Genomic DNA, 17,099 nt, shown 5'->3' on the forward strand with positions numbered 1-17,099 from the left:
ATATATATATATATATACACACATACACATGCACACAATGGAATATCACTCAGCCATAAAGAAGAAAATATTGCCATTTGCAGCAACATGGATGACCCTAGAAATTATCACAGTAAGTGAAGTAAGTTACACAAACATCATATATTATTTATATGGAAATCTAAAAGAAAATTATGTACAACTGAATGTATGTACAAAACACAAATAGATTCACAGGCGTAGGAAAGAAACTAATGGATACCTAAGGAGAAAGGAGGGGGCAAGGAGGGATAAATTCAGATCTTAGAATTAACATATATGCACTACTATATAAAATAGATAACCAACAATTACCTACTGTATAGTACAGGGGACTATACTCAGTATTTTCTAATAACCTATGATGGAAAAGAATCTGAAAAAGAATATACATATAAACATATATATAGCTGAATAATGCACATATGATTATATATAGACTTATCCCCACTTATTGTAATACTTCAAGATCTATATACAATCCCAGAACAAGTATTCAGAAAGTCTATGGTTTCCTTGGGGTCACAAAAGCAAAAAAACTATTAAATCACAATAATATAGAAATGTATGCAGTAATGAAGGAAAGGGCACAAGGTTGATTCAGCAGTGAAGAGAAAAGCCAACTCACAACTGTGAGACATCCTAGGGAGGTATTTTAAAATGCACAGTACCACACAGCTATCTCTGCTGAAGACTACCATATGATGCTAATAGCAGCCATGAATTAATACAGGTGACCACACATGAATCACTAACCCTGTGACAGATCCTTAGTATTACATCCAAGACGTATCATTTCACCTTTCTAGCAACCCCACGAAATTAGTATTATGATTCTCTCCATTTTTACAGTGACGCTAAGGTTTAGAAAAATTAGGTAAACTACCAAAGTGTGCCAGCTAGTTAATAATGGATTCGGAACTTAAACTAGACCTGTCTGTTTTGACACCAAGCTGCACATTACTTTGTGAGCAAGTCCTCTGAGAACCGTGGAGAGTGCAAAGCTGTTCGCATTTAACCTGACAAAACGTTGGCTTTATCACTTAAATTCCTGTGAATTGTCTTTAGTCAAAAACAACAACAGAAGTAAATGTTTATTTTAATGCTAAAGCTTTGAAAACTCCTCAAAAAAAAAAAGAAAAAACAGTTTCACACTTTCCATGAAGATGCTGACATTTATCCTCTGGCTTTATGTTCCTCTGTGACACCTCTATAGTTTGAGAATGTCAGCTAAGTGACATAAGAGAATTACAAAACCACATACTATGAAAGAAAATAAAGTTTTCAATAAAGATGAGAAATTCAAAACAAGAAAATAAAGGTAGAAAACATTTGAAATCATGAATAAATAAAGATAGGACAGTAATGTCTTATTTGTGGCTCTGGCAATCATGTTTTTATTTTTCTATAGGATGGTTATATATATCTGCATAAAGTTTTCAAACTGCATGCATATATTTCTACCTAGAAGAGTTAGAATCTTTGTAAGCAAAATAGTCTACTGGAATGATTACTTTCCCACTTTTCCGGACCACTTAAATGAGTCTGGGGATACTGCAGGTATAAGGCATCTATTTAAACTTCATGTTCTCAATATGCAGATAAGAAAGTATAAATACATGTCCTTCAGGATCTTCATAATTTGTGAACATGCCAAGCAGTTATTGCAAGCATTTGCCTGAGACTTACTAAAAATGCAAAAGAGAATTTAAGTATAAGATATATTAAATCTCAAGTCGGTTTGAAAACTTTAAAAAGAAATCACTTTGCATAATATAAAACTTCTGGGAAAATCTGCCTCAGCAGATTACACTACTTCAGCAATATTTTCTGAACAACTAAAAGTGAAGCCAGAGAAAAGCTTGCTCTCGTTGTCGCGTGTGTGTATGTGTGAGTGTGTATGTGTATGTGTGTGTGTGTGTGTGTGTGTAACTAGTGCCTTGGTTTCAATGGGATGAATAAATTCATATAAATTTCTAACTCAGACTGATCTAGAAAGTGGATTTTTACTATCATTTTTACTTACTGAGCTTTAATTTTTTAAATACATTAAATGCAATTTTTTTCTGAATTTCTTGGTCCAGTCAACTTTAGTTTTCCCACACACTCTAATTTTCAGTAATGTAAAACCTGTGGTTGGCCATGGATCACTGTGCAGAAAACAGATGCCAAGATGACGCAGGCCACTGAGTAGATGTAGAACAGATTTGGACCCAGGATTTTTAAAATGCAGTCGATTACATGATTCACAGCACCCAGGATATAATAATAAACCATTGACAGTCAAGACATTCTTGATTTCTCATCCCAGGCTCAAAGTGTCTGGAGTCATCTCTGACATCTCCCTACTTCAAGTCCCATATTTAATAATCAAGTCCTAACGTTCCACTGTCATAGATCTTTTAAATCAATTTATTCCTTTCTATTCTCTTTGCCAGCACCATATTTCAGACTTGCATTATCACAATCTGTTCTGTCACAATACAGACTTCATGCTAATCAATCCTGAAAATGCCATCAGGTTAATCTTCATAAAACGCAATTCTGGGCATGTCACTCACCTACTCAAGAATTTTCAGCAGCTCGCCAATGCTTAAAGTCTATACTTCTTAGCTTAAAATTCAAACTGTCTCCTCTATCATAATAACTGTTGGATATTTAGCTTCATCTTAGGTACTGGAACAAGTTTTTCCTTTGTACAAAGTAAGTAACTGGCACAGAAATTTAGACATAGAAGCATATACTCATTCTTACACATTGCATCATGACACACATATCTACCTTTCTCAATTCCACCTAACGTTTAATTACAGGAATACACTCTCTTATTTTTAATTTCCTCTGGACAATAATAGTCATTACTTCAGAAATGTTTCTATTATAGTTTTTCAGAGTCAAGTATCAGCGATAGTTTCTCAGAAAGAGCATCACTATTTTTCTATATGATCAGTATGAGACAAAGAGGAAAAGACATTCCATTACTTATCCACGGAGCATAAAATCCTTGCGATCAGACATTGACCTTAATCTTCAGTCCTCCTCAGCCCACCCTTACTGCCTTCTTCAGTGTCTCAGCAACTTTGCATGAGTCCAGCAAATGTGTGCACCAAGTTCTGAATGTCCAGCCATGGAGAAACCAGGTAAGAGAGGGAAGTACCAAGTGACGCTGCCCAGTGCCATATTGGTCTGAACTAATCCCTCTCTTTTGCTCTGAGTTAGATTATATTGCTGCACTAACGGTCCCCCTGTTCTGGGGTTGTTTGTCAGTGCCGTCTCTCCCTGCACAGAGAATGATTACAGGTGAACCTCCACATGGATAATTTGGATGGGAGATCACTCATCAGGCCATTTGTGTTCAGTTCAGAACTAAAGATACCATTGAGGCCCATAAATGCTAAGAAGCACTAAGAATAATAATAACTAACCTCTTCTTAGTGGATGTGCTCCTGAGTACACACACTTGATTTTTTTCCAATTACAATTCAAGAACATTTCAGTTCCCTTTATTCAGGACCATTATTCAGGCTCTTCTGGAAATGTTTTATTCAACTTGCACACCTCTTCTCCACAATCGTTGATTTAGAATTCAGCTCTCTGATAATGAGTGAAAATTGGGGTCTGAAAGAGAAAAACACCATTTTCTTAAATGATGAATGCTGCAGGCACACATTGTCTTCACCTTAAAAAAAAAATGAAATCCTGAAACACTTTCCTAAACTGCTAAAATGCTTGACCTTTGAAAACAAAGGAAAAAAGAGCAAATTACAGCTACATATTTAAAATACCCAAGATCGCATCCCTGACGTTACAGCATAATGACGAGAATAGCATCAAAAGCTGGTCTGAAAGGATTTCAGTGGTGGTCGCTGGGCAGGTGTGTGACCTGATGAGGCAGGCATTGTGGGTGTAAGTGGGAAACAGAGAACAGTTTGTCTTTCTGAGGTGGTGGCTGCTGTTACTGCTGCTGCCGTTGATAATAAAAAGGCCTGAACTTGTCAGGAAGGCTGTGCTCAATCCTTTCCCTGGGCTGTACATTACTCTCCTATTCAACCTGAGGACACTGGGGCAGCCTCTTAAGCTCTGTAATGAAATCTGAGCAAAAAAAGCTTGTAAAATAAATCAGTCCTGTTTAAACCCCAGCTCAGAGAGTTGGGACAGCTCATTGTGTGACTTCTCTGTTTTTAGCTGTGGAGCAAGCTGTTTTGTTTTGACTCTCTCGTAATCCCAAGTCTAACACACATTTACTTGGCCATTATTGGAAAAAAGAAATCAAAAGAGCCAGTCCTGGAGCATCTGAGTACTGGTAAGCTCAGAGAGCTTTCAGGGTCCAGCGGAGGCAACAGAGAACTCCCATCTGAATGAGTGCTTCTTAATGGAGGGATGAAAGGCTGTGATGGACACTGAGGCCATGTTGGACAAGCATCTCGGTGGGGAAATTGCCAACCTGACAACGTCTTGCCCAGGGAATAAGGATGCAGTTAGAACCACCCTGTTTTAAATGAACACCGTGACAAGAGCTGTTACGTGTTAAACAGATGTCTGCTATCCGTGATTGCATTTGGATCTCACAGCTTAGCAGTGTCAGTAGAACTAATGACTGACACAGATAAAGTGGCATGCTTCCTGCACGGATTAAGATTCGGTGTGAAAGCCAAAATAAAGTGCTGCACACCTGCCACATTTGAGAAAACATAGCCATAATTCCTAAGATGCTTATCTAAACTTTCTGGTCTTAAATTCTCAAATGGATCAGCTGAAAAGATTTCAGATATCTGTAAGTTAGACAAAAACATAAAAACTTCTTTGGGCATCGGTTTCAAATCTCTTACTCGGGCTAGCTCCAAAATTACATTTAATATGGCACCTGCATGTGTGATCTGATACGATTATTGACATATATTAATTACTTTAAAATGAAACAAAACACTGACTTAGAATGAATAAAACAGTAGTTTTAAAAAAACCTAGTTCCAGTTCTATTCAAGATGTCTTGTTTTTCATTATACAGTGTAAACTGATAAATAGACATTAGTCCATATTATTAAAAAATGTATTCTATGAGTGGAAATTACATCTTTAGAAAAACACAAATATATAGTTAATTGCCATAAGGTACATCAAATAATTGGAGTGATAAAAATTTTTAATTAAAAATTATGCTTTCAAAAACTGAAAGTAATATTGTGACACACTCAGAACAATGGAGGAATTTATACAAATGCAAAAGATAAAGCCTTTTGGGGAAAAGAGAATATTTTAAGTAATATGAAAATGGATATAATAAAATAACTATCAGAGATAGGTTAGGGGTTCATATTGTCTGAAACAAAGGGTACTTGAAGAGAATGCAGCTCATTAAAATGCAAAGGACATGAAGACAGCAACAAGGTAAGCTCCTTGACATCTCTCCTGGCAAGATATTTTTAGATCTGACTCTAAAGTCAATCCAACCAAATCCAATGCAAAAATAAACAAATGAGACTATATCAAACTATTTCTGCACAGTAAAGGAAAGTATGAAAAAAATTAAAAGGCAACCTATTAAATGGGAAAAGATATTTATAAACAAGATATCTATTAACACATTAATATTCAATATATATAAAGAACTCAACTCAAAAATCAAAAAAAAACAACTAAATTTAAAAAATGGACAAAGGATCTTAGTAGACATCTTCAAAAAAAGACTTACAGATGGCTAATAAGCACATGAAAATATGCTCAATATCACTCATCATCAGGAAAATGTAAATCAAAACCACAATGAGATATTACCTCACACTTAATAATAGTTCAGATGGCTATTATCAACAGAACAGGAAATAATATGTGTTGCTGGGGATAGAGAGTAAAGGGAGACCTCAAGCCTTACTGGTGGTAGCGTAAACTGTTTTGGCTAGTACGGAAGTTCCTTAAAATATGAGGAATTTGAAGGTTCCTCAAAAAAATTAAAAGTGACTATCATATAATCCTCTCCTGGGTACTTACTAAAAAATAATAATAATAACTTGAAAAGACACTATTATTTATAATTGCCATGATACAAAAGCAACCTACTTCATCACTTAAGTAGATGAATGGATAAAGATGATGTGTTTTATATATATATAACATTTTCATTAATATGGAATGACATAGAATGTATTATGCTAAGTGAAATAAATGAAACAAGTCAGGCAGAGAAAAAAAATACCATATGATTTCATTTATATTCAGAATCTAAAATCCAAAATAAATGAACAAACATAACCAAAATAGAAATAGACTAAAAGACACTGAGAATAGAGAAGCAAACAGGTTGCTGCCAGAAAAGAGATGGTGGAGGGGGTGAGTGAAATAGGTGGAGATTAAGAGGTACAAATTTCAAAATAAGTCACAAGGGTAAAACATACATTCACAATCATCATTTTGTAATATATTGAAATAGTGACTCACTGTGTTTACACTTGGAACTAACAGGGTGTTGGACATCAATTATACTTCAGTTAAGATATATATATATATATATTACTTGAAATATATAGGAAGTAAGAAAATTTATCAACATGCTGCTGCTGCTGCTGCTGCGTCGCTTCAGTCGTGTCTGACTCTGTGCGACCCCATAGACATTAGCCCACCAGGCTCCCCTATCCCTGGGATTCTCCAGGAAGAACACTGGAGTGGGTTGCCATTTCCTTCTCCAAAATGTAATGATCATTATCTCTGGGGGTGGGGATTAAGGGTGATTGTTTATTTTTACCTATGTTTATATGTTATTGATATTCCTCTTGGCAATCTTGATTCCAGCTTATGCTTAAACCAGCCTAACGTTCTACATGACGTACTCTGCATATAAGTTAAACAAGCAGGGTGACAATACACAGCCTTGACGTACAGGCTATATATTGTCACCCTGCTTGTTTAACTTATATGCAGAGTATATCATGAGAAATGCCAGTGATCCAAATCACTGCCAGTGACCCAAAATCACTGCAGAAGGTGACTGTAGCCATAAGATTAAAAGGCACTTGCTCCTTGAAAGAAAAGTCATGACCAAACTAGACAGCATACTAAACAGCAGAGACATTACTTTGCCAACAAAGGTCTGTCTAGTCAAAGCTATGGTTTTTCCAGTAGTCATGTATGGATGTGTGAGTTGGATTATAAAGAAAGCTGAGTGTCGAAGAATTGATGCTTTTGAACTGTGGTGTTGGAGAAGACTCTTGACAGTCCCTTGGACTGCACAGAAATCCAATCAGTCCATCCTAAAGGAGATCAGTCCTGAGTGTTCATTGGTAGGACTGACGCTGAAGCTGAAACTCCAATCCTGATGGGAAGGACTGACTCCGTAGAAAACACCTGATGCTAGGAGAGATTGAAGGCAGGAGAAGGGGATGACAGAAGATGATGTGGTTGGACGGCATCACGGACTTGATGGACATGAGTTTGAGCAAGCTCCGGGAGTTGGTCAAGGACAGGGAAGCTGGTGTGCTGCAGTCCATGGGGTTGCAAAGAGTCAGACATGACTGAGTGACTGAAGTGAACTTAACTGATGCTTTTATGTATTTCAGGTTGACTACAATGAGCATGTATTGCTTGTAAAATCAGAAATAAAACAATAAATTTCATGGGAAATGAAAAGAATAAAAGAAATGGTTGACTGTGTACAATGAAATTTGAAATTATATTCTTGAATTTACATTAAAATTAAGTATATTTTTAAGCTTATTTTCCCCATTTTTAGTATATGTGCTTTTGGGAGACATGGGAATATAATGACATCAAGCACTTTCATAATGCAATCTAGTCATTCTATGACATATAGGTATATGAAACCATCATGTTGCACACATTAAATATATACAATTTTATTTGTCATTTATACCCAAATAGGAGAGGCAATGGCAACCCAGTCCAGTACTCTTGCCTGGAGAATCCCAGGGACAGGAGAGCCTGGTGGGCTTCAGTCAATGGGATCGCTAGGAGTAGGACACGACTGAGCAACTTCATTTTCACTTTTCACTTTCTTGCTTTGGAGAAGGAAATGGCGACCCACTCTAGTGTTCTTGCCTAGAGAATCCTATAGACAGAGCAGCCTGGTGGGCTGCCGTCTATGGGGTTGCACAGAGTCGGACACAATTGAAGCAAATTAGCAGCAGCAGCAGCATACCCAAATAAGACCAAACTAGATAGCATATTAAAAAGCAGACACATTACTTTGCCAATAAAGGTCCATCTAGTCAAGGCTATGGTTTTTCCAGGGGTCATGTATGGATGTGAGAGTTGGACTGTGAAGAAAGCTGATCGCTGAAGAATTGATGCTTTTGAACTGTGGTGCTGGAGAAGACTCTTGAGAGTCCCTTGGATGCAAGGAGATCCAACCAGTCCATTCTAAAGGAGATCAGTCCTGGGTGTTCATTGGAAGGACTGATGTTAAAGCTGAAACTCCAATTCTTTGGCCACTTCATGCGAAGAGTTGACTCACTGGAAAAGACTCTGATGCTGAGAGGGATTGGGGGCGGGAGGAGAAGGGGATGACAGAGAATGAGATGGCTGGATGGCATCACCGACTCGATGGATGTGAGTTTGAGTGAACTCCGGGACCTGGTGATGGACAGGGAGGCCTGGCGTGCTGTGATTCATGGGGTCGCAAAGAATCGGATACGACTGAGTGACTGAACTGAAAGGTTGGAAACCAAACAAATACTGCCAAAAATATATATGTATCTCTATATTTATTGTAATATTATCTACAACAGCCAAGATATGGAAACAACCTAAGTGCCCTTTCATGGATGAGTGGATAATAAAGATGTATATACACACACAGTGGAGTATCAGTCAGCCAAGAAAATGAATGAAAGCTCAGCATATGTGACAACATGGATAGCTACTGAGGGTATTATGCTAAGTAAAAAATGTCAGTCAGAAAAAAACAAATATCATTCCTTATGACTTCATTTATATGTGGAATCTAAAAGAAGGAGAGAGAGAAAGAGAACAGTGAGGAAATAAAACAAACCGCACAGATACAGAGAATAGAATGGTCGTCTCCCGAGGGAGAAGGACTGAGAAATGGGTGAGATGGGTGAAAGTGATCCAGGGGCATAAACCTCTAATTATAAAATGAGTACGTTATGAGCATGCAATGCACAGTATGGCAACTACTGTCAATAACACTATTGCAAATATGAAGGTTGCTAAGAAAGTAAATCTTAACAGTTATCACAAAATAAAGAAATTTGTAATTTTTTATGGTAATTAGACTTATAATGGTGATAATCTGTATACAAATGCTGAATTATTAAGCTATACACTTGAAGCTAATGTAATAGTGTAATGTAATTACACTTTAGACTCACCAACATGGAAAACAAAGGCATTCTCTCTCCAAGATATATGGTGGAAAATTTTTTAAAATAATTCATTAAAACATTTTCCCACAACCATATAATATATGTGGAATGCAACAAAAGAAGTTATTACAGGGAAGTTCATAAGAACTAGAAATAGAAGAACAAACAAAAGTTAAAGTTAGCAGAAGGAAGGAAATAATAAAGATCAGAGAGGAAATAGAGACTCAACAACAATAGAAAAAAAATCAAAAAAACCAAGAAACACTTCTTTGAAATGATAAACAAAATTGACAAACCTCTGGCTAGGCTCACCAATAAAGAAAAAAAGATCACCCAAATAAAATCAGAAATGAAAAGGAGAAACATCAACTCTTACCACAGATATACAGAAAACCATAGGAGAATACTATGAACAATTATATGCCAGCAAATTAGACAATCTAGAAAAATGGACAACTTTCCAGAAACATTTGTTGTTTAGTCACTAAGTTATGTTCAACTCTTTTGCCACACCATGGACTGTTGCCCACCAGGCTCCTCTGTACATAGGATTCCTGGCCCATCAAAACTGAACCAAGAAGAAGTCAATAATGTGAACAGACTGATCACTAGAAACTAAATAGAACATATAATTAAAAAAAAGAAGTCCAGGACCCAGATGGCTTCACAAGAAAATTCTACCAAACAAAGGAAAAGTTTTACTGATTCTTCTCATACTCTTCCAAAAGACCGCAGAGAAAGGAACACTCCTAAAGACATTCTATAAAGCTACCATCATCCTGATACCAAAACCGGACAAAGACTCCATCAAAAAAGAAAATTTCAGGCCGATATCTTTGACGAAAATAGATGCAAAAATTCTCAACAAAATATTAGCAAACTGAACCCAACCACACAAAAAAAGGATCATACACCATGAAAGATTCATCCCAAGTTCACAAGGATGGTTCAATGTTCACAAATCAATCACTGCGATATATCACAACAAAGGAGAAGACAAAACCATATGATCATCCTCAACAGATGCAGAAAAAGCACCTGACAAAAATCAACATCCATTCATGACAAAAGCTCTTAACCAATGTGGATATAGAGGGACTATATCTTAACATAATAATAGCCGTTTATGACAAAGCCACAACAAATACAATTGCTTTGATGAAAAACTGAAAGCCTTCCCACTGAAATCTGGAACAAAAACAAGGATGCCAACTCTCACTGCTTCTCTTCAACACAGTGTTGTAAGTCCTAGCCACAGCAACCAGACAGGAAAAAGAAATAAAATGCATCCAAATAGGAAGAGAAGAGATAAAATTGCCATTATATGCACATGACATGATAACTATACACAGAAAACTCTAAAGATGCCATACAAAAGCTAGTAGAAGTGATAAATAAATTTAGCAAGGTAGCAGTATACAAGATTAACACACAGAAATTGGTGTATTAATTTCTTTACACTAATAATGAAATATCAGAAAAGGAAAGTAAAAACATCGAAAATTACAACTATATTATATAGGAATGCCACTCCTGAGCATATATCTGGACAAAACTGTAGTTCAAAAAGATACATGCACCCCTATGTTGATAACAGTAGTATTCATCATAGCCAAGACATAGAAACAACCTAAATGTTTATTGACAAATAAATGAATAAAGATGATGTAGTACGTATACCAGAGAAGGCAATGGCAAGCCACTCCAGTACTCTTGCCTAGAAAATCGCATGGACAGAGGAGCCTGGTAGGCTGCAGTCCATGGGGTCGCTACTAGTAGGACACGACTACGCGACTTCACTTTCACTTTTCACTTTCACACATTGGAGAAGGAAATGGCAACCCACTCCAGTGTTCTTGCCTGGAGAATCCCAGGGACAGCAGAGCCTGGTCGGCTGCCTTCTTTGGGGTCGCACAGAGTCGGACACAACTGAAGCGACTTAGCAGCAGTAGCAGTAGCAGTACGTATACAGAGTGGATTAATACTCAACCACAAAAAGAACAAAATAAAGTGACTTGCAAAATAGACGGAACTAGGGATTATCATACTAAGGGCAGTAAGTCAGAAAGAGAAATATAAATACCCTATTATATCACTTACATGTGGAATCTAAAATACAACACAAGTGAACTTATCTACGAAGCAGAAACAGACTCACAGACAGTGAAAACAGACTTGCGGTTTCCAAGTCATTTGGGGTACAAACTATTACATATAGAATGGATACAATAGATATAAACTATTACATATAGAATAGATGGACACAAGTCCTACTGCATAGCACAGGGAACTACATTCAATGTCTGAGGATAAACCATAATGAAAAATAATAAAAAAGAAAAAAATACATACACATGTATATATCTGAGTCACTTTGCTGTACAGAAGAAATTACCACAACATTGTAAATAAACTACTTCAGGGAAAAACCAAATTTGTGGTTGTTGTCATTCAGTCACCAAGTCGTGTATGACTCTTCACCATCCAACCATCTCATTTTTCTGCCACCCTTTTCTCCTTCTGCCTTCAATCTTTCCCAGCATCAGGGTCTTTTCAAATGAGTCAGTTCTTTGAATCATGTGGCCAAAGTATTGGAGCTTCAGCATCACCATCAGTCCTTCCAAAAAGCATTCATCACTGATGTCCTTTAAGAGTCACTGGTTTGATCTCCTTGCAGTCCAAGGGACTCTCAAGAGTCTTCTCTAGCACCACAGTTAGAAAGCATCAATTTTTTGGTGCTCTGCCTTCTTTACTGTCCAGCTCTCATATCCATACATGACTACTAGAAAGATCATCCGTCCGTCCCTTCGCTCAGTTGTGTCCGACTCTTTGCGACCCCGTGGACTGTATAGCCTACCAGGCTTCTCCATCCATGGGATTCTCCAGGCAAGAATACTGGAGTGGGTTACCGTTTCCTTCTCCAGGGGATCTTCCCGACCCAGGGATCGAACCCGGGTCTCCCGCATTGGAGGCAGACGCTTTAACCTCTGAGGATCATAGCCTTGACTATACGGACCTTCGTCAGCAAAGTGATGTCATTGCTTTTTAACACATTGTCTAGGTTTGTCGTAGCTTTCCTGCCAAGAAGCAACTGTCTTCTAATTCCATGGCTGCAGTCACCACCCACTGTGACTTTAGAATCCAAGAAGAGGAAATCTGTCCCTGTTTCCATTGTTTCCCTTCTATTTGCCATGAAGTGATGGGACCAGAGGCCATAATCTTAGTTCTTTAATATTGAGTTTAAGGATTCAAATTATCAATGCAAAAAAAGCATTTTCCTCATATGCCTCCCTGAATACTTCAGGCAATCATATCAAGGATTAAGACTAATGTAAGAGAAACCTGAAGCCCTCTCCCATTTTATCCCTAAAAACTGAATTCCAAAAATCACTTTTTAGAAAAATTTCTAAACATCTCACTAATATCCATAACTTATTTTTTATTATAAATACATTGGCAAAATCTTTTATTGGACCATAGTTACACCTATAGTTTAAAATTCATGCTATCTGGGTAAACATTGGGACCTAATAAATATCTGCATATACCCATTGACTATGAAAAGCCTTTGACTGTACGGATCACAAAAAACTGTGGAAAATTCTAAAAGAGATGGGAATACCAGACCACCTGACCCACCTCCTGAGAAATCTGTATGCAGGTCAAGAAGCAACAGTTAGAAGTGGACACGGAACAACAGACTGGTTCCAAGTTGGGAAAGGAGTACATCAAGGCTGTATGTTGTCACCCTGTTTATTTTATCATGAGAAACGTTGGACTGGATGAAGCACAAGCTGGAATCAAGATTGCCAGGAGAAATATCAATAACCTCAGATATGCAGATGACACCACCTGTATGGTAGAAAACAAAGAAGAACTAAAGATCCTCTTGATGAAAGTGAAAGAGGAGAGTGAAAAAGTTGACTCAACATTCAGAAAACTAAGATCACAACATCTGATCCCATCACTTCATGGCAAACAGATGGTGAAACAGTGGAACAGTGAGAGACTATATTTGGGGCGGGGGGCTCCAAAATCACTCCAGATGGTGACAGCAGCAATGAAATTAAAAGACTCTTGCTCCGTGGAAGAAAAGTCCATGGGGTCGCAAAGAGTCAGACAAGACTTAGCAACTGATCGTGAATGCAGTGAAATTACATTATGTTTCCAGAACTGAAGAAATCCAGAATGACCACAATATAGAAATAAAGTGTAAGAAAGGGAAAGGAGACTGAGAGGTACAGAGATAAAAGATCAGACTAGAGAAATGAAGGGTCAGATCAAGGGCCCATTAAGCCATGGAAGGTTGTTTGAACTCTACCCAGACAACACACACCAGCAGATGAACCCAGAAGCAGGACACAGACCTGTTTTTCCTGAGAAAGAAAACTGACTGAGAACACACAAGACGGGGAGGGTCTAGAGTCATGGAAATAGTTAATATTCAGACGTTCTGCATTTACTTCTGAATAAAAGTTTAGTTCAGTTCAGTCGCTCAGTCGTGTCCGACTCTTCGTGACCCCATGAACCACAGCACGCCAGGCCTCCCTGTCCATCACCAACTCCTGGAGTCCACCCAAACCCATGTCCATTGAGTCGGTGATGCCATCCAGCCATCTCATCCTCTGTCGTCCCCTTCTCCTCCCGCCCTCAATCTTTCCCAGCATCAGACTCTTTTCAAATGAGTCAGTTCTTTGCATCAGGTGACCAAAGTATTGGAGTTTCAGCTTCAACATCAGTCCTTCCGTTGAACACCCAGGACTGGTCTCCTTTAGGATGGACTGGTTGGATCTCCTTGCAGTCCAAGGACTCTTAAGAGTCTTCTCCAGCACCACAGTTCAAAAGCATCAATTCTTCGGTGCTCAGCTTTCTTATAGTCCAACTCTCACATCCATAAAAGTTCAAGTAAGTATGAAACAATAAAAACTTTCTAGCTAACCACTGATTACTCTGAATTACCGAGTTAAAACAATGCCTTAACTGTTAAACACTTAATAATTGCACCGTCTGTAATCTAAGTTGTTTACTATCTGAGATTTCACATTCAGAGAATTGATTAAATTGGGTAACTCCTCTCTTGGATGTAAGCAGTAGCCTTCAATGGAATGCTAACTACCTCTGAGAATTATGTTTAACTCAGACTTTCTTTGCCACAGGCAGAAGTAATTGATTTTAGACTGGGTGAACTGTTTCTTAATACACATTCCCACAGGGAGAATGCCATTTTAATAAGATGTTTCTATAAGCCACACACTACTTAAAACAGATGATTTCCTCTTTGTCTTCATAAGCAAAACCTGAAGGAGCCCTGTTTGTCCTTAAGGACAACTGGGAAGTAACACAATACTGAGTCGGCAGTCTGCAAAGTAACTCTTTGCCAATTCATCTCTCCATGCTTTGCTTTTGGCTTTAGCCATAGGTTTCCTAGAAAACACATCTATGTTTAGCTTTCTTGAATATCACTAATTTGACCTGAGTCTGCTTGTATTGGTCTTTCAGCTATTCTCTTGATTCCATGACTTGCTGTTTTGCTTTGCTACCACTAAGAAAGACACAGCTAAAATAAAAGTATCCAAATAATTGGATATTGTGGAGAGGAGGTAATACAACATAATCTCAGAGATTGAGGTCAAAGATGGAGTCTTTTAAAAATATAACTGATTGATCAGTCAAATTCTGATGCTGAGTCACAGCCCTGACCCAATGGACAATAAGCACTAAGAGCTACTCAAGACGATGAGCGGAATAGTGGGGGAAACTTTTTATACCTCTGTTTCTATCCAAGTTCATATAACCATACTTTAAAATTTTCATTTTAATGTATGCTTTCCAGCTCACAAAATAATATTAATGTCATATATTATGATAAGTTTATTTATAAATTCATAAGTGTTCATATATTTGGGACTAGATTTCCTATATTATACTGTGTATATTATGTAATCAAATTTACCACTGATTTTTCTTACTATGTAGCATCTAGTTTACAAAAGCCCCACAGATATCCTATTTCATGATAATGATAAGTCGCTCAGTCGTGTCTGACTCTCAGGCTTCTCTGTCCATGGGATTCTCCAGGCAAGAATACTGAAGTGGGTTACCATTTCCTTCTCCAGGGGATCTTCCCGACCCAGGGATCGAACCCTGGTCTCCCACATTGGAGGCAGACGCTTTAACCTCTGAGCCACCAGGGAAGCCCTATTTCATAGGCATTTACAAAATTTAAAATAGCTGCTTTAAACTTTCCTAATGATGGCTGGTATCATAGTCCTTTGAAAATAATCACTAGAAACTTTAATCCCTCCCAAACTGCAGATGATAACCTGGCTTATTTTACAAGGTACAGAAATAATCATTTTTAAACGCATTTTTAAATTTATGCATTTATCTTAATGGTAGCTGGAAAAATAGAGCTAGCACACAAACTCAATGGACAACACATGCTGCCATTCCCAGGGATAAGGCCACCTTGGACATTGCACAGCCTGACCTCATAAGCTACAAGCCTCACTTTCTTTCCCTCATGGAACACATGGAGCCACCCAGAAGCCAAGAGCTTACTGTTACTCAAACCTACACCCCCTACTATCTCCATCATCCTGGAGGTGCGGGCAAAGAGCTGGCCCCCCTGGAGCCATCTTTCAGATTTTAGCTCCAAGAACCAGCCTGAACCATTTCTATCACCCCCAAGACCACTCATCTACACACAGAGAGAGTTCATGGGAGGCAGCCGTCAGAGCAAGCCCCTCATTGAGGAACTCATCACCAAGTCACCCAAGTTCCCTGCATCCCAGGCTCTGGACTCCAATCAGACGGCCAAGATCAAAACTGCCTTCTGGTCTTCCCCCCATGACTCTTCATTGTGGATACAGAATGGAGGAAGCAGACAACAACTCACAGGGAGGCAGAAGAAGAGAAGGAAGAAGAGGAAGGTAATGACTCCAGAGAAAAAACGAAGGCTCTCAAAGAAGCGTCAGCGAGAGAAACTCAGTAAGGCAATGTCCAACTTGGGAGAGACAGTCTTAAAAAAGAAGAGATGGAGAAGTCACTACCTTTCCAGAGGGTACCAGTCTGTACTGGACCAGACACCCTTTCCATACTTCCTTGCACCATGGAAGGTCTAACTGTTCTCTCTCTACTTATGGCAGGACCACTCTGAGCTGACAACAATTCTCAGACTTTAGCTTATAAGGCCTGAGAATGGAAGCCTAGACCTCCAGATCTATCCTGATGAAATACTGCTGGTGACCAGTTAAGGGCAAACCAAGTTGCCTCCAGGCTTGACAGGCACTTGTCAGCAGAGGCCTTCTCGTGGGTATCTTCCATGCCTTCTGCAGCCCTGGGGTTGTGGGGCATGGGCTTTCTTCCCCACAATGAGGGAGCAGGCCCCCCCCTCCCCCCGGCACTCACTGCACAGGGCAAGACCAGTCTGGACTCAAGCACACACAGCGTTTACGTCTGTGACCCCTCCCTGTCTCTACCCCCGAGTGAAGGTCTCCAGAAGAAATTAAGGAAAAAGAAATACGACACTTAGGCATCAGATCTACTGGCTGCTTGACCAATGGATGGCAGAACCTTTAGCCCTGTAAGGAGGAGGGCGATAGTGAGCAGAGAAAGTTCCAGAACCCTGTGTGCCCCCAAGCACCCCTCCTCATCTCACCTTTTACAGCTCCCCCAACACCTGGACCTCTAGCTTCTCAGACTCTACAGCAAGAGCAAACTCCAGCTCAAGGAGACCTCACACAG

General features: G+C 38.7%; 1 pseudogene; it reads left to right on the top strand.

Annotated features, from left to right (window-relative positions):
• Window positions 1-5,389: 5,389 nt before the first annotated feature.
• Window positions 5,390-16,887, top strand: LOC148777012 (dematin-like; annotated as a pseudogene).
• Window positions 16,888-17,099: the final 212 nt, after the last annotated feature.

Source organism: Moschus berezovskii, chromosome 8 (assembly GCF_049115385.1).
Source record: "Moschus berezovskii isolate FMDL1 chromosome 8, NW_MosBer_1.0, whole genome shotgun sequence".
Lineage (NCBI taxonomy): Eukaryota > Metazoa > Chordata > Mammalia > Artiodactyla > Moschidae > Moschus > Moschus berezovskii.